Below are 16,027 nucleotides of genomic sequence, written 5' to 3'. Positions count from 1 at the left end.
CTGCAGTGAGGTGTTGACATCTTAATCTTTCATCAGGTTTGCTTTCTAGAGAGCCTGATGTGAGAGAGCAGGTGAAGTGCTTAGCATGGGGCTTCCGTGCATGATGAGGGAATTGTAGCTCCTGCTTCTAATAAATGCATCTGCCAAAGTGCTGCTCACGCCGCACTCTGGGTTATGGGGTGTGTCTGCCGACCTCAGCGGCACGTGAGAGTGTGTCTTATCCTACACTGTGTGCCTTGCCTGCTGTGCACACGGCTGTGTTCGATCACTGTTTGTAATTTATTAGATTCTTCTATTAATATTTCTTGATCTTCTAAAATTAAACACAACCAATTCCTATTAATTTTTTTTGTTTGTCTGTTTTCCTTTAAGCTCCTGAGGTCTTTAGGTGACAGTGGGAAGGGAGTTGCTCCCAACGCACAAAACACCCCAGGGAGAAGTCAGAGTTCTGTCTCTAAAACCCAGGGCTATGGCTTCTACTTCTGCTTCAGGCAAGACACAGTGGAGATTTCCTGTTGCAATAAACACTGTCACAAGGTACGGGACAGGTGGGAGAATCCCTTTCTGCCCGGGTCTTAGACTGGTGGAGTCAGTGCTAAGAAGGACCCAGCCCATTCATTCTACTGACAAGGAGACCAGGGGTCGAGGTGGAATGTGCGGGGCTTTGGCCCCGCCCTCTAGACTCCCCGTCCCACTGCTTCCTCCTGTACCATAGATCCTAGCTTAGAAATCCAAAATCTAATTTTTCCGATAGACATGTTGGAAATGTCCTGACACCTAGGTGTCTGACCCCTGACTCACCATTCCTTCCTGTGTGCCCAGCTGACCTTGGCAGACCTTTCCCCACTCTATGGGGGAAGAACAGCAATGCCAGCTCCTTCCTCCTCTGGGTCCCCTCACAGTGGCCAAAGTGCCCCCTAGCCCCTGCTACTTTCTCCCCACTCCTGTAGAAGCCCACTCCCTCCTCCCAGCCTGCACCTGGGTTTCTACTGCCCCAGATGTTCTTAAACTAAACAAATATTTATTGAAAACCTACCGCATACCAGGTCCTTGCTAGGTGCTGCGGCTACAGCAGCCAACAAGGCAGCCTGGGAGCCTGGCCTGCTCACACAGTCACTCTCTCTTCGGGACCAGGGTCTGGGGAGAGAGCTTCCAGTAGCCATATGCAGCCCACATGAGTCCCGGATGGTGCTCAGCCCTGATGTGGGCCTTGCGAATATATTTTTTTAAAAATTGTTTAAATATTTTTTGTTTAGAGATTATTTAAGCAGATCGTGCATAGAGCTCCATATTCCTCCTCTCCACCCTGCCTCAGTTTCCCCCATTATTGCTATCTTGCATTGGTGTGGTATGTTTGTTACAATCAATGAGCCAATATTGATACGTTATTATAACGGAAGTCCCTAGTTTACATTAGGGCTCACTGTTTGTGTGGTATAATCTGAGGGTTTTGAAAAATGCGTAATGACATCCATCCACCGTTACAGCACCAGGCAGAAGCCTTTCACTGTCCTGAACATCCTCTGTGCTCCACCTGGTCATCCCTCCCTTCTCCCAACCCCGGCAGCCACCAACCCTTTCACCGTCTCCACAGCTTGTCTTTTCCAGATTTCACGCAGTGGGAATCATTCCGTGTGTAGCTTTCCCACGTTAGCGTCTTTCCCTTAGCAATGCCCATTTAAGATGCCTCCATGTCTTTTTGTGGCTTGCTAGCTCATTTCTTTTTATCACTAAATAACATGGGAATCTTTGCTATGGAGCCTCCCAGGTGATTCCTCTGGGGAGCTGGGTGGAGCCCTGCGCGGTGGAGAGGGCCCTGGTCCCAGCATGGGCTGGCTGCAAGCACCGTTCCTGCACATGCAGGCCATCCCACTGGCTTTACCTCCCTGTCTTGATGTTTTGGTGTAGCTGGTTGCTCTCAGCCCCCAGCCCTACCTTCCACCCGAGTCCCCGTCTATGTTGTGCAACATGCTGCACCTGTCCTGTGGGCTTGGTCATCAGACCCGGGCCCCCACCTCTGCTCTGCTTCTTGCCAGCTGTGAGGCTGTGTGCACCTTATGCACCTCCAGGGGCCTCAGTGTGCTCATCTGCACAGTGGGTCTAGGACCATCTGCCAAACAGACTTCTCACGAGCTTCTGGTTACAAAGCCTCCACACGTCGTAGGTGCGCACCCCAGTTCCCACCATGTTCTCTCTGGTGGGAGCCTGGTTCCTGTGTGGAGTCCCTCCGCAGGGCAGCAGGGAGCCGGGGGCTGGCTCTGCCTGTGGGGAGTGTGTGAATCAAAGGAGGCAGCCGCAGCTGAAGCAGCCTCACCCGGATTCTTGAATGTGGCCTCTTGACAGACCGATTATGCAACGGCATTCCTCCCGAGGAAACACGTCTACCTCTCCGAGAAGGTGCGAGAGCTTCCCAGACGTGGAAAGGGCGCTGCTGGGTGAATTAATTCTTCATTACTCCACTCCCGAGGCTCTCATGTTGGCCAGGAGCCCGGCACCAGCACGGGTTGGCCCAGGTGCAGCCAACGCCGGGTTTCAGGTAGTCTCCGCAAGGATGTGTTCAAAAACGCAAATCCTCGTCCATTCCCTGTCCCCTCCGCGCGGGACAAAGGGCCTGCTGTGGATGTGCGAGCTGGCTCTCTGGTATCCAAATATTCCCCTGCTGAGGACACACGGGCTCATGTCTGCCTGCATTGGACCGGCGGGGTTTGTGCGGGGCGGGGTGACGAGCCAATGTCTGTAGGGCATCGTTTATCTTCCCGTCACCTGACAAACACACCCGACCTGGACATGCCGCCTTCAGGTGCAGTTTCCACGTGGGGACCTGCGAAAGAAAATGAGGGCTCGCATGGAAGCATTCGGGATGTGCCTGGCCTGGGGAAGGGCTACAGAAATGGCACCCTGAGCACCCAGTTAGGTTCTGAATGTGACAAACACTTGCTGGCCTGGGCACCCTGGGCCCTGCCCCAGGTGAACTGTGGGAAGGGCACGAGCGAGATGGGTGTGTCCGGGGGCTCCCTCCCAGCTGTCACCACAGAGCCCTGGGTAGGTGGTGTGAGCCAGACCACCAGGGGCTGCACCACGGCCGCCGCCGCCAGGTGCCTGGGTCCCAGCCTGGTCTGCCGGTTCCAGCTGTGCAGCTTCTCCTCCCTGAGCCTCGGTCTCCCCAGATGTGGGACGGAGGCCATGCTGGTGTCAGTGTTTGTATGGTACACTGAGCGGTGCCTGGCAAAAGCGTCCAGGACATGTTTGTTAAACAGGAGGCTGTGTGTGCAGCGCGGGGCGCTGTGCTTTCTGTGCTGAGGCCAGAGTGGAGGGAAGGAGAGGCTGCCAAGGATCTGCCCGGGTGGCCCCGACTTCAGGGTTTCGGATAGAGGAACCTGTGTGGGGCCCCATCCAGGCAGGCCCCGGCTGAGTGCGACAGCTCCTGGGAAGCCTCTGGAAGGCCGGAGCAGGAAGAACCCTGGGATGTCCTTGTCTAACCAGACGCTGGCCTGGAGGGGCCAGGTCCCCGCCACCCGCTATCTTCCTGGGCCGCTGGTGCATCCTGCCACAGCCGCCAGGGAGCCCGGCGGGAAACCGGAGCTGCGGGCAGGAGGCGCGGCCGTTTCATCCGCCCGGGGAAGGGAGCGAGTTACAGGTGTGGCCATTGTTCCTGAGCACAGGTGGGGATAACGCGTCCTGACAGCCGGAGGATGGGCCCCTGGCAGCCTCGCCGGCCTGGCCCGAGCCCCAGGGCGGCAATCGTGGGCACCGCGTTACAAAACGTCCTGTGAACTCTCCCCACGGTCCTGGCCTCTTCATGTGTTTCCAACGCCGGCGGCTTGGACACACCTGGGAGCAGCGGTGGCCCGTTCGCTAAGCGCTTTGGTGAAGGTCGCCATCAGTCAGGGACAGAACGTGTATTGTCAAGGACGCCAGCCCAGCCTTTGTGCCCCGCCGGCCGCCCGACCACAGGAATTCCTCCTGCTCACCCTCGTTCACACCAGGAGGGCAACCGCTGCCGCGGGGGCGCCTCGCTCCCTCCCGACGCCGCCTTCGGGCCGGAGGCTGAAGCCCTGGCCAACAAACCTCGCCCACCGTCTTCCAAAACCTGACTGCCGCGGCCGTGTCTGTGATGGGCACAGACCCAGGGCCCGGGCCTGCCAAGAATCTCCCCGTGTGAATACCTGCACAGGGCACCTCCTGTGGGAACCGGCAGTCACACAGAGCCTGGCGTTTGTCCCCAGCCTGTCTTGTGACATTAGGTAGATCAAAGCCCCATTGTAAAAAGTCATGTTCACTCTGTTCGTCCGCTTGGAGCCCGTGTCCTGGGACAGCCCTTCCCTCATCTCAGGCTCGGGGAGGGAGCCGACTGCCCAGACGTGGGCTCCTACTCGGGCCCCCGCGTTCCTTCTGGAAGTGGCCACACCGAAAGTGAAGCTGCTGTCCCGGGGCTGAGGCTGGGGCACACCCTGAGGAAGAATGAGGCGGCCCCTCTCCTCTCCTGTCTTCGGAGGAACAAGTTCCAACTTGGTTCTACTAAGTAGCAGCAAAAAGGGGGAGAAAAACGTCACAGTGCTGAAGTCACAGTGGCTTCCTGAGCCCGCGATAGGGGTTGGGGGAGCTGGGAGAGGCTGGGGAGGGGGCTGGGGAGGGGCCAGGCCGGTGGCGGGGGAGGTGATGTGACGAGGTGAGAAGACCCGGCCTCCGCAGCCCTGAACAGTGAGTGGGAGGAAGGCGTCAGACACTCCCAAAGGGCACAGCTTCTCCTTCCTTCCCCAGTGGCACCAGCGTGTGTCAGATGAGAGGTCAAGTTGCTCAACTACCTGAGTGGCAGCCTGTGAGCTAGAAGGACCTTTGCCCAACTTACAGCCCACAGGTGGTCCGGTGGTGTGGGCTGCCTGCAGCATGTGCTGTGATGGGGGCAAAAGTGCCAAGGTGTATTAGTAGTGTCTGTCCAGGTGCCAGTCTCAGGGTGATGGTGCGTGTGTCGTGCATTGTCACGCATTTGCCATCTCTGGTGTGGTAGTCAGGATAAGCTAGCTTTTGCTGCTGTGACAAATAAACCTCCAAATCTCAATGGTTCCAGGCCACGAGGACTTCTGTCACGCAAAGTCTAGCGTGAAGGGGGTGACTTGTTAGGGCAGCAATGCTCCATGCAGTGATTCAGAGGCCCAGACTGTTGGCATCTCCCAGTACCCCTGGAGGATGGCACGGGGCTATTTGTGGTTTTAGCCTGGCACTGACACGTCACTTCTACTGACTTTTTATCACTCAGAGCCACTCACGTGCTCTCAGACCCCCTGGTTTCCTTGGAAGTCAGTGTGTGTCCCAGAGGGAAGAAGTGAAATGGGACCTAGTGGGTGTAGAACATGGTCTTCGCCGCACACTCAGACCCACCCTTTTTTTTAGAGATGAGGGACGTGGCTGCTAAACAAGAAAAGTGACTTGAATGGAGTCAACGAGGGGCGTTGGCAGTGGTCACCGTTGGGTCTCGCCTAACTACCAGGCTGGCGTTTTTTTGGATGGACATGGTGCCACACTGTTTAGGTCCTCTTGCCAATCTATCTCTCATCTGTCCTTCTGGGAACTTGGTCACCCCCAGAGGTTCTTTCTGTTACTGGGAAGCCCAGTGGAGGGAGCTGTGCCTTGGCTGATTGCCGGGTGCTTCTCGTAGATGCACTGTGTCCTCTTCATTGGGGTACCGGGACTCACCCCTCAGTGCTGGGTGACATGGTGAAGGCCAACCACAGGCACCAGGGGCCTGCAGACACGAGACCTGCTCTTCAGTTAAGCTCTTTCCCTTGTTGCCCAAAGAGAATGGCAAGACCTCGGAGCCACACTCATGTTTTAATTCTGTATTGGATGGGAACATTTTGGGTGTACATGGCTTGTGCATTTATGTCATTAAAAAGCCCAGGAATTGCAGTTTCTCCTCAGGCATTGGTCCCTGGATCAGCTCTGATTGGTTAGATCACACGCCCATCCCTAAATCAACTACCATGGCCAGAGAGGAAAGAACCATGGGTTGGCCAACCCAGGTCTTGGGCACATCCTTTGTCCCTCTTCAAACCTCCTGGGCCGGGAGCAGCTTGTGCTGGGAGGGGCCCCGATGCATAAGACCTTGTGCCCCGTGCTGCTCCTATCTATTGGTAGTGACACACGGGCTAGGTTTTCCATGCTGATAACGCAGGAGAACATATTTTGGGAGCCCAGCAGAAGGACATGCTCACCAGCTAGGGGCTGGGTCATCAGGGAAGGCTCCCTGGACGAGATGTGCTTGCCAGGCGGTCAGGGGGGAAGTGGTGAGGGACTGGCAGCAGAGGGGATGGCAGGGAAAAGGCCCCAGGGCAAAAAGAGCACCGTGGCTGGACGAGCTGGTTGCCCAGTGTGATAGGACTCGGGCGGGGACGGGCAGGACCCGAGGCCGGAGAGGCTGCCGGGGGCCTGTTCTGAGACTGTGTGAGCTGGATGGCAGCCCTGAGTAGCAAAAGCAAACTTCACATCCCAAGGGGAGGAGAATGGAATGGGGGCAGGTGCAGATGGCTAGAGTGGGCAGAGAGTAGGTGACAGGCATCTCTTACATGTGACACCGGGGCAGAGGTGGGCCTGGTGCCCGAAGGGGCTGGTCAGGCAGTGCTGGGGTCAGCCCAGGAACATCCTCAGAGTCAGCCTGGGGTGCTGGGCTCTGTCCCCACACAGCAAAGACCCACCGAAGGGTTTCAAGCACAGGGGTCTGTCTCTGCTGTGGCCAGATGGCCGAGGCTGCAGTGTGTGTGGGTAGCAGGGGCTGGCAGGGGCGCGACTCACTGGAGGGAGGGGAGGGATTATGCTAGTGGGTGACTGCGGGCTCATCAGGTGCATATTAAACCCAGAACTAAGCGCTGAGTTCGGTCGAGCTGGGAGCTGGGGCGCAGGGAGAGAAGGAGGGAGGCCAGAGGGTTAGGAGTGTTACTAACCCCAAACTTTGAGAGTCTCAGCTACTCTGATCACAGACAAGAAGTAGGAAGGAGCAAACAAGCCATGAGCTTTCCACAAAAGGCTCTGTACTGATATAGCCACTCTACGCAGGCCCTTGGTCATAGCCTGATTACGCTTACTCTGCACAAAATTATGACAGATACTTTAAACTTTTCTTCCTACTCAGTAGTACATCAGGAATTCATACATTGGAAATGTGTGTGTGTGAGAGAGAGGGAGAGGGAGGGAGCGAGAGGGAGGAGAGATTGAGGGCTAGGGGGAAGGGAGCAACGGGGGTAGCAGCTGAGCTGGAGCGAAGTTGTGCTAAGGAAGCCCCGTGAGCTCCTCAAGCGCAGCATGTGGAGGCCACCGTGCAGAGGCCATAGACGTATAGGACTCAGTGGCCCCTGGGAGCACGTCCCTCTAGAAGACAGGAAAGTTGTCATTCAGAGGTGCTGGCAGTTGCCGCATTGGCCATTTGAAGGAGAGAGGCTGCTTGGCTTTGCGGAGCTGCTGGGACCCTGGCACGCCCGTATGATTGCTGAGTGGATAAATGGGTAAGATGTTCCAATGACACTCCCGGGCTTTCAGCAATGGTCACATGGCTGAATGTGACATTTCAGAAGGTCTGTCAGAGCTGAGTGGGGCTGCTGTCCCTCCGGCAATGTTCTCAGGAGGGAAAATGGGCCCCGTGGCTTCTGTTTGAGCAGAGGAGGAAAGGTGCAGCGCCCCTGGGAAAAAGTCCCTCCCCAAATGGGCTTGAGTTTTAGAAGGTGTTTTGTTCTCCCTGCCTGGTGGCAGCGTGGACAGCGGGTTGGGGGACGGGGCAGACCAGCCCTGGAAAGCAGGGTGGTGATGGGGGGAGGAGCCGGGGGTGCCGACGCGATGCTGAGCCCCCAGCCCAGGGAACACAGTTGCATGTTGGAGGCCCCTGCAGACAGGTGCTGCTGTGGGCTGAGCCATGTCCCCGCAAATGCATGTTCAAGGCCTAAGCCCCGGACCTCAGCATGTGACTGTATTTGGAGACAGGCCCTTTAAAGAGGCAATTCAGTTAAAGTGAGGCCATTAGGATGGGCCTTAATCTCACGTGGCCGATGTCCTTATAAGAAGAGGAGATTAGGACACACAGAGAGGCAACCATGGATTGGCCCCATGAGGACTCCAGGGGGTGAGCCCTGTCCCCAGAGCCTCTGCACGCACTGGGACAGCAGGCAGGGCTCCCAGGGGAGACGGAGGCTGCCCCTCCTGGGCTGCTCCAGAGCCATCCCACGGGACCCCAACTCACAGCCATGAGCACCCCTGAGCACCCCTGCCCTGTCCTGCCTGGGCCGACCCCTGCCTGGGCCAGCACCTGTGAGTGGTACCTGGGAGGACTTTTCACCCCCCAAAGGTAGTTCAGGGGGAAGGAAAAGCAGCAGGTAGAGTGAGCACAGGGGTCAGAGTCACAGGCATGCATGGGAGGTGGCCACCAGAGTGCCACCTTCATGATCCGACGTCGTGGAGTCCTGGGTCAGCCTCTGAGCCTTTGCCCAGGCTGTTCCCTCTGCCTGGAAGGCCTCCCCTTCCCTGGGCTGGCTCTTACCTTCCTCATCAGGGCAGGGAGCAAGGGCGGCTACAACCTGGCAGCCCTCTGCCTACACCATGGCATCTTGTCCTGGAAGCATCCCTGTGACCGCTCAGTCCCTAGCTCAGGCCGTACAGCCGGGCTCACATCGGGCTCAGCCGTGCCCTGCTGAGGAAGGGTAGAGCCTTATTTTCAGACCCGGGGTTGATTTTGAGATCTCCTGAGACGATATTTATTGGGAGGGTAAGTCTCAAGAGGTGAGGAATTCACCCAGTAAATTGAGGAATCTGATACTTAGAGAAAAACCCTTTTCCACAAGGGGCTTGTATCTCCTGCCCTGCACAGCTGTGCGGCCTGGCGCTGTTCACTTGCTGGAGACTGAGAAACCGAAGCAGCCAGCTGTTGGCATGCAAATCCAGCAGACCTGGCCCTCTGTGATTTGCATGGGAACAAAACTCCTTCAGATGCCCTGGGACCCAGCCCAGGGGGTTTCCAGTCTCAAGATACCCCAACTTCCAAACCAGACAGGGCTTCGCAAAGTGGGGCCCCTGGACCAGCAACATCAGTATCACCTGGGCAGCAGGTGGACATGTAAAGTCTCAGGCCCCTCTGCAGACTCACTGAATCGGAAACTTTGAATCAGAAATAAAGAGATAGTCCATGCTCATGCATTGGAAGACCCCATATTATTCAGACCCCAATTCTTTCCAGTTTGATCTTCATGCTCTTCAGTTACGCTTCATCATTTTCTTCCTAAAGATGTTATGCTGTTCTCATTGAACTTATTTCTAAAAATGTCATGGCTAGTTCACCAAGATTAGGAAATTGGAATGTGGCAGGGCTGGGAAAAGGAGAACGGAATCAGTCACACAGGACAACAAAGTGTCCAGAAAGCACTCACTCCGGGGAAGAGGGGGGCAGTGGCCACGCCAGTTTGCAAGCCTGGCTCATGGAAATTTCCAGAGCCTGGCATGGCTCTAAGTGAGATGTTCTTTTAGATCCCTTCTAGCTCTCTTGTTGTTATACTACACTTGGGGCATCAGGAATCATCTGGAACTTGCAAGGTTGATGGTGGCATTAAGGGTGTGTCCTCCCCTGTGCCCCCGACTCCACCACCTTCTTGCAGCAACTGGCAGCGTGTTTAGAACTCTGGGGCCCTTGAGACTTAAAATGCCGCATGAGGACAGTTTCGGCTGGGGCGGCTGGCAGGGGTCTGAGAGGTGCTGGGGATGAGGCTGGCATTCCCGGTCCCCTCCCCTTGTGCTGGTTACGCCTGCAGACCGGGCTCCCACCCCACCCCCTGCACCTCCGCGAAGGAGGAGGTCGCTCTCCGGCCCCCGGCTGACCTCGGGGGATTCGCATCCATATCCCACCAGCAGCACGATCGCTGTGACTGGCTCCAACCCTGAATGGGATGGCAGCCCCAGAACCTGCGGGGACGGGACCTTTGGGTCTTCTGCCGCCTGCAGCTGGAGGGCCGGGCCCCACGCTGGCCCCGACTCTGCGTCATCATCCACTGCTCACACCACGTGTGTTCTAGAAGCAGGGTGACCCCAACCTGGCCAGGTGACGGGGCAGTGGCAATTTTCCCGGTTCTCTCAGGGCCTCCCACCTCTGAAATAGTTGTCCCTGCTGAGGAAGGGATGCCTGGGGGGCAAAGCACTTGATCTCTTTTCTTTTCTTCCCGACCTTCAATGTGGGGCCTCTGTCCTGTCCACGTGGTCGGTGGGGCAGATCCGTGGCTCTCCTTGTCCCCTTTGTGTATTAATAAAAAGTCTCATTCTCAGGAATGGAGAGTTCAGTCCAATCCAAGCCAGAGCATCAGTCTCTTACCTAAGTTGCAGCTCTGTCCCGCCCCACGGCTCCTGCCCAGGCTGGGGGCTCCCCCTCTGCCTTGTGCCTTTGGTGTCAGGCTTTGGGCCTTTCCTCCATGGGACCCCCTGGCATGAATCGCTGGCCCCGGCCAGGGGCCCATCAGCTGAGCACCTGGGGCTGTCCCCCGTCCCCCGCCGGCTCCTCTGCAGGGAGGGCCTCTTGTGGCCCCCGGTGGTCCCCTCACCCTTGTGGGGAGGGTCCTCTCAAGATGACTGATCCCTGACTTCCCCCATGGCCATCCACCGTGACTCACCTTCCCCTCCAGACCTGGATGTGGGAGCCCCCGCTGGGCTCTGTGGTTTGGGGCAGCCCCAGGCAGGAGGTCAGCACCAGCCTGACCACGTACCCCAAATGCAAAGACTCCTGCAGACCCTGGAGAGATGCCCCTGAGGCTCTCACTTGGCCTGAGCGGGGGAGAGGAGGACACTTCTCTCCCCGTCACGCACACAAGTCAGTAACAGGTGTTGGTGAGGATGTGGAGAAATCAGAACCCTCACGCACTGTTGGTGCAAGTTCAAAATGGTGCAGCCACGTTGGAAAACAGCTCAGCAGTTTTTCCAAAAGTTCAGCATAGACTTACCATGTGATCCAGCAATTCCCCTCTGAGGTACGTGCCTAAGAGAATGGAAAACAGGAATTCAAACAGATACTTGCACACAAACATTTGTGGAAGCGTTATTCACGACAGCCCAAAGTTGGAAACAACTCAAATTTCCTTCAAACGATGAATGCACAAGACGTGCTATATCTACACAATGGAATATTACTCAGCCATAAAAAGGCACGTGTGTGCTGTAATATTGATGCACCCTGAAAATATCATCCTAAGTGAAATAAGCCACTCACAAGACCACTTGTTGTGATTCCATTTGCATGACATATTCAGAATAGGGACATCTATGGGGCAGGAGGTGGACTAGTTGCATAAGGCCAGAGAGGATGGGGTGACCAGGGAGTGACTACGCGTGGGCTCAGGGCTTCTTTTGGAGTGATTAAAATGTTCTAATGGTGGTTATAGTTATGGATACATAACTCTGTGAATATGCTAAGAGCACTTAAACAGATGAACTATATGGTATGCGAATTATATCTCAATAAAGCTATTATTTAAAAAAATAGCCACCCATCACTTGCCTTTCTGGAATACAGTGACCGCGGACAGGGAGGGGCACTCTTGCACAAGCCCGCACTCGCTGCCAGCAGGTCCCTCTTCCGGCACTTCCCTGTTTCCACTGTCACTCAGGATCACCTCCTACCTGTGGTGCCCTCAGCTCCTTGCTTCCCATGACCCCTGCATCCCCAGGCTGGGCTGCAGGCCTGCCCTTCCTGCCCTGCAGGTTCTGCATAGCCCCCCTCAGCCTGCTCACGGTCAAGGCCCCAGAGTGTGGGCCCAGCACCATCTCCCCGCCAGCATTCACCTGCGCTGATGCGCTGATGCGCTGATGCGGTGATGTGCTGATGTGCTGATGCACTGATACGCTGATGCGCTGATGTGGTGATGTGCTGCTGCTTCCCTGCATCTGTCCTTTTATCCGTCCATCCCTCTATTTACCCACGCATCCCCCCAACTATCCATCCCTCCCTCCATCCATCCATCATCCATTCACCCATCCATCCCTTCTTCCCTCCCTCCCTCTCTCTCCATCCATCCCTCCCTCCACCCATTCTGTAAACACTCATTGAGCACCTGCTGTGTCAGGCTCAAAGTCTGGTGGAAGACAGCCGAGTAAACAGACAATGACAACTCAACGCCCAGGGCCATGATAGAGAAAGGTTTCCCATTCTGGGTTCTGAAAACAGTAGTCGAATGCCCGCTTCCTGCTCTGGACTGCGTCTCAAGGTAGCTGATATGCCCCTGCAGATGCTATCCTCTAGTGTAGACCCCAACTGCTCCTCGAATTCCAAGGAGGCAGGAGAGATTCATCGTGCAGCTGAACTTGAGGACACTCAGGCCAGGTAAGCCTCAGCTCCCTCCCTGACTAGCTGTGTGACCTCAAGCAGGTCACTGCCCTCTCTTTTCCCCACTGCCCCACCATGAAGGGAATGGGCTGGCTGCATTCCGAGGCCATTCTGGGTCCCTGTCTGGGGGCCAGGCCATTTCTGCCAGTGCAGAGCCCTTCCGAGCTCGGGGCTCCCTGGGCCTCCGTGGCTCCTCTGCCCACCGTCTCCCTCCCACCTGCACTGGGCTGCAGAGTGGTCAGCCTCGCTCCGAGTGTTACTCGCTCGTCCTCTGAGTGCCTGCTCAAGACTCGCCTCCTGGGGGACTCCCCATGCCAGCAGGGCCCTGCTCTGTGTGGGTGGGAACCTGCAAGTCTGCTCACAGAGAGTGAAGGTGCACGCAGCAGGGCGGACGGGGCAGGCCTGGGGGACATCCACATGCCTGTCTCTCGCCGGCCCTATGGCTCCAAGCCCAGAGCTGAGGTTTCACCAAGGGGGCTTGGCCGATGGAAGGTTCTGGAGCCAGCATGCACTTGCTCTGTGGGTATGTCCACCTGCCTCAGCTGTGGCTCACCCAGGACCTGCTGTGGGTTTTGTCTGGGCGTCTTTGGTGGAATGGGACCCTCTCGGGTTTAGGGGACATGGCTGCAGCCCGGGGAAGGCGCCCTCTCACTGGGCGTCTCCACCCCTTTCTGTCTGCAAGTGACATTCTCGCTAATGTCACCCTTTTCATTACGTAGCTGGCTTCACAGGCGACTAGCTTGTTCTCTGTTCCTAGCGTGTCTCTGAGTTTTTATCCATCCTGTGTATTTCCTCGGATTCTGCAGCGGAGTCGACTGTTCTCCAACACCGCAGCAAGCACACATTTCACACCCCCACCCCAACCAGCGGGAGCCACCCGGCCACGGCTGGGGCTTGGGAGACAATCCAGTGCAGGGATTCTCAGCACTGCTGAGCACCTAATGTATGCATAGCCTGGCACCGAACACCTAGGGGCCCCGAAGATGCCCCCTGTGGCCCCGTCGTGGGGCTTGCCAGCCAAGAGCAGGACCACCCACCTCACGTGAGCATCAGAGTGGGATGCCGGTGAGCCTTGCTAGGGCAGGGCGGGGGAGGGCTAGGTGCTGCCTGGGTGCCTGCAGCAGGTGAGCAGGGTGCTCCTGGGCAGGGTCGGAGCCTGGGCCGCATTCTTCAAAGTACGGCTGCCCCAGAACCAAGGCTCAGAGCAGTCACAGGCTGCTGCAGATGGTCAGGGCGGATACTTTACAGTGATGTGTCAGATGACGACCAGAACAGCCCTCCTGTGAGTTAGTCAAGAAGACCTTCCTGTGCCGACATTCACAGCCATGTGACTAAGGCACTAGAAATAACTCCTAGCCTCAATTTGCTCATCTGCGCAGTGGGCACAGCCTACCGGTCTCCAGGGTGGCGGGTAAGAGGGTTTTGTGATGGTCTGGGTGGGCCGTGTGTGAGACTCAGCAATGCTGGGGGACTTACCCTTTGCCCAGTCTTGCCCCCAGAGAGAAGCACTGCTTTTGGAGAGGGCCACAGGTGTGGGGCCCCTGCAGGTGGAGCAGAGAAAGTGCCTAATAAAAGCTGGTTAGGCGAGTGAGGGAGGAGAGGAGGAGTGACGTGAGCTCCAGAAACGCACCCCAGACTCAAGGCTGCTCAGCTCCACGGCTGGCCACGGCTGGCAGTGGAGGGAGGGAGGGAGACGGGGGCAGGAACGACAAGCGAAGAGCAGGAGTTGGCCGGAGCTCAGGAGAGAGTGGTAAGTGAGCAGGCCTGGGGGTTAGGAAAACACCAGGCGGAAAGAGGCGTGGAGGGCCCTTCGCAATCAGATGGGAAACCAGATTAGATGCTGAATCAATAGGGAAGGCTCCCGGCCGGATCCAAGGCTGGGGGAAATGTGAAACGCTATTCCGGGTCAGGGGGCGGGCCCAGGAGGAGGAGGGGTCGGGCAGCCCGGCTGGGTGCCCGTTACGCCCGTGGGCGCACGGTGGCCCAGTCACCCAGACCTCCCGGACCCCGGAGGACCTGCCCGATGGTCAGGTCTCCTGGGCAGTGGAGGGGCAGAGACTGGAGGCAGCGGGCGCAGACTGGCCTCCTTCATTCCTCCCCAGGGACTACAGCCACCTGTGCAGCCTCTCAGGTGCCTCGGAGGCGTTCGCCCCAGCTGTAGGCTCTGCCAGGCCGCGGGGGCCGTGTGCTGTTCCCAGGGCCCCCGCACATCTTTGCTGGTGGCGTCGTGGGCTTTGGTGCTGAGTCATCCCAGAGAGGCCACGTCAGACCAAGCAGGGGCCTTTTGCTCATCCATCACTGAGCTTGGGCCCCTGCCTGGTCCTTGGAGCTCCCTGGGCCTCCGCCCCTGACCCCGGGCACACGCCGGCTGGAGCACAGGAACCAAGCACTTTAGGAGTGCTGTGGCTGTGCTTCTCAAAGAGGGTTCCAGGGAACACTGGTCCTCTAAGATGTTCCAGGAAAAGGACTTCCGAGGTGAAATCAGTTTGGGAAATGGCGTTCTCTCTCCTCTTGGAGAGGTAAAGGCCCCCACCAGTCCTCCGTAAAGACTGCATCATCCAGCGATTCCCGGACTTCCTTGATCCTATTCACGTCGGCTTTGGAATACACTTTGGGAAGCGGTGACCGGGCTGGTCCGTGCTCCCCCCAGGCCTCGAGGGCATCTGTGATCTGAGAGCTTTATTCCAGCCTCGGGCTTGTGGGCACGTTTGGCGGATGGGTTAGGTGCTGCCCCTGAGTCACGCTGCAGATGTGGCTTCTACCTGCCCCTTCCCCCACGGGGCTGGAGGGCAGGGATGCTCCGAATCCTCCATGTTGCTTGCCGTAGGGGCATCCGCTCCCTCAGGTGGGGGCCTCTCTCTGTCCATGTGACGGGAAGGAAGACGTCTGGGCCTCCCAGAGCAGTGGGCTCCGTCCTGGCCTGTGCCCGGGTCCTCTGCAGTTCCAGTGGGACAGAGGGGTGCTCAGGCTCCCCCTGGGGGAGGCCCAGGCTGGGGGCTCCCCTCATCCTGCCTGGGAAGGGAGCAAAACATAGGGGCGCAGAGAGGGCCTGAGCCCAGCAGTGGTGGCAACACCGTAGCTCCTCAAGTGCAGAGGAGGCCGGGAAATGAGAGGCCCGTCCAGCCTCAGAGCTGGGGCGACCTGGGCGCAGCCAGAGCCTGAGTGGGCCAGACCAGCTGGAGCCTCAGCGGCACGTGGGGCGGGGCAGGGGAGAGGCTGGGGGGCAGGGGAGAGGCTGGGGGGCAGGCAAGGAAGCCGGCGGGTGCAGGGCACTCGGGAAGGGTTGGGGGTTTAGCTCAGAACCTGCAGGGGAGCCCTGAAGGTTGCTTCTGGCAGGGTGCGGGGTGAGCCAGTCATCTATGTGAGCTCCGGGCTGGACCCGGCCTCCCAACAGGCAGGGTGTGTGTCGGGGGGAGCGTCACAGCGGTCATGTGTCCCGAAGTGAGTAGTGAGCGCCTGGCTCCTGGAGGTTCCAGAGCAGGAGCTGGGCCCCAGCCGGCTGGCAGCCGACAGGGACAGCACAGGATCTTGGTGGTTATGATCAGGGACTTTGCAGTCCTCATTCACTCATTCAGCACTTGCTATGTGCAGGGCACAGTTCTGGGCTTGAAGTCCAGCTCTTCCCTTCCTTGCTCTGTGACCTTGGACAAGTCACTTAACCTCTCTGAGCCTGCTTTCTTATCTATAAAA

This window comes from Lemur catta, chromosome 7 (assembly GCF_020740605.2).
Source record: "Lemur catta isolate mLemCat1 chromosome 7, mLemCat1.pri, whole genome shotgun sequence".
In the NCBI taxonomy this organism is placed as follows: Eukaryota; Metazoa; Chordata; class Mammalia; order Primates; family Lemuridae; genus Lemur; species Lemur catta.
Note: the sequence above shows the minus strand (reverse complement) of the source record.